This window comes from Penaeus japonicus, unplaced genomic scaffold (assembly GCF_977035675.1).
Source record: "Penaeus japonicus unplaced genomic scaffold, GWHDUDI00000001_assembly GWHDUDI00000041, whole genome shotgun sequence".
In the NCBI taxonomy this organism is placed as follows: domain Eukaryota; kingdom Metazoa; phylum Arthropoda; class Malacostraca; order Decapoda; family Penaeidae; genus Penaeus; species Penaeus japonicus.
The window spans coordinates 8,955,544-8,958,043 of NW_028234443.1; positions in this window are offsets into that span (position 1 = coordinate 8,955,544).

A 2,500-nucleotide genomic window follows, 5' to 3' on the forward strand; every position below is an offset into this window, starting at 1 on the left:
CTCTTTTATTAACTTATCTACCTTTATTCCATCTTCATTCCTTACATAAACAATTATCATTTATCTTCTCCTTCAATCTTTTCAACTCTTTTTGTTAACACTTCTTATATCCAAATTCCATCTTTATTCTTCAGCCTTTTTTTTTATTCATTATTTCCTTTCCAACCTTAAATCATTCGCTTTCTCCTTCCTCCTTTTTCTTATTCCCTTCCGCCATTACTCTATCCATCCTTCGTCCTTCATTTTAGGCAAATTGGTGCTTTCTGGAAACTCCAAAAGGTCAAAGGGCTGCGCGAACTTAAGGAGTAAAAATGACAGAAGGAAAAAAAAAAAAAAAGAGAAAAAAAATGAGAGAGGAAAATGAATGAAAGAAAAAAAAAATCTTCTATAAGAAATAAAAAATGATTTTTTGTTCCAAAATTGATGGCCGGTGATATGTCCTTTTGCAGTGGAAGTGAAAAATGTGTGTATATATTTTTTGTAGGTTATATACATAATGAGGGAGAGGGAATAGAGGTGGAGGGGGTTTGTAGATGAAAAGGAGAACAGGATTGAAAGGGAGGAAGCGAAAAGAGAGAGGAGAGAAAGGGATTAAGAAAGAAACAAAGTAACAAAACAAAACAAAACAAAAAGGCGAAATAAGCCAAGAATTTATCTAAAGTGACTTACCTTAACACCAGGGTAGTCTACTCTCTACCTATCTATCTATCTTTCTCTCTCTCTCTCTCTCTTTCGCTCCCCGCTCACCCTAGTATATTTTCACTAGGATACATGTAACCGCCCACGTAACATAATTTGAAATATATATTTATATATTTTTTATTTACTAGCGCAGCATTTTGTTGATAAACAACCGACAAAATTAGTATTAGCATAAATTTGCAACTTTCTTTATTATAACGGATCTGTAGCAATACCCTCATTGATATTAAACAGAGGGTGTGTTGATATCTCTTTTTTACACCTAATGACTATTTCCATAACAAACAACCGCCAACATGCAATCGAAAATCAACCATTAACTTGGATTACAATTACCTGATGGAATCCCCTGCCTTATCGCCTCCTCCTTTCTCTCTCCTTTATTTCACTCGAGAAAAGGTAAGGTAAATCAAGCACTTTACTCTAGAAGAATCCTTAACATGAATGAGGGAGAGAGCCAGAGTTGATCTATATTACTTTATAACTATTAATATTGTTATCAGTTAAGTCAATTTCATGGAAGTTCATGACTCTATTGCTGTTTCTTAGGTAACTTACTAGTTCACCTTAGTGAGTCTATCACGATTCCCACTTGCAGCAATAACAATACTATAAAAAAAAAAAACATTATTAGTTATTTTTTAAAATTTTTTATCGTTATTTTCAGTGGTACAGAAACTAAATTTCCGTGGATGTAAATGAAAAAAAAAGTCTATAGAATAATGTTTGAGCCTGTGAAGAGCTTTCATGGTAAAAAAGAAAGAAAGAAAGAAAAAAAAAAAAAAAAAAAAAAAGCCACTAGCACAGTCATTACAATTACACTTCTAGCATCTCTTTTTGTAATCGTTCACCTCTTACTTTTCTCTCTTCCTCTTTCTCCTTTCACTCTATATTCCTCATTCTTCTGTCTTACATTTTTCATTTTACACACTTTCTGCATTAGCATCTTCATGTTGAATTCAATGGCCTTTCATTCCATCATCCTTTTTTTTTTCTTTCTCAACACCAGTCTTCAATAATTTCTTAGTCTTTACGGTTTTCTCCGTCTCTTTATTGCACTTTTCTTTGACATTTATTTTTCTCTCGTATTTTTATCTTTTCCGTTTCTCCTATTTGTTTTCTTACTTTTGTCTTCACTCTTTTATTAACTTATCTACCTTTATTCTATCTTCATTCCTTACGTAAAGAATTATAATTTATCTTCCCCTTCTTTCTATTTAACTCTTCTTGTTAACACTTCTTATATCCAAATTCCATCTTTATTCTTCAGCCTTTTTTTATTCATTATTTCCTTTCCAACCTTCAATCCTTCGCTCCCTCCTTCCTCCTTTTTCTTATTCCGTTCTATCATCACTCTATCCATCCTTCGTCCTTCATTTTAGGCAAATTGGTGCTTTCTGGTAACTCCAAAAGGTCAAAGGTCAAAGGGCTGCGCGAACTTAAGGAGTAAAAATGACAGAAGAAAAAAAAAAAAAAAAAAATGAGAGAGTAAAATGAATGAAAGAAAAAAATCTTCTATAAAAATAAAAAAGGATTTTTTTGTTCCAAAATTGATGGCCGGTGATATGTCCTTTTGCAGTGGAAGTGAAAAATGTGTGTATATATTTTTTGTAGGTTATATACATAATGGGGGAGAGGGAATAGTGGTGGAGAGGGTTTGTAGACGAAAAGGAGAACAGGATGGAAAGGGAGGAAGCGAAAAGAGAGAGGAGAGAAAGGGATTAAGAAAGAAACAAAGTAACAAAACAAAACAAAACAAAAAGGCGAAATAAGCCAAGAATTTATCTAAAGTGACATA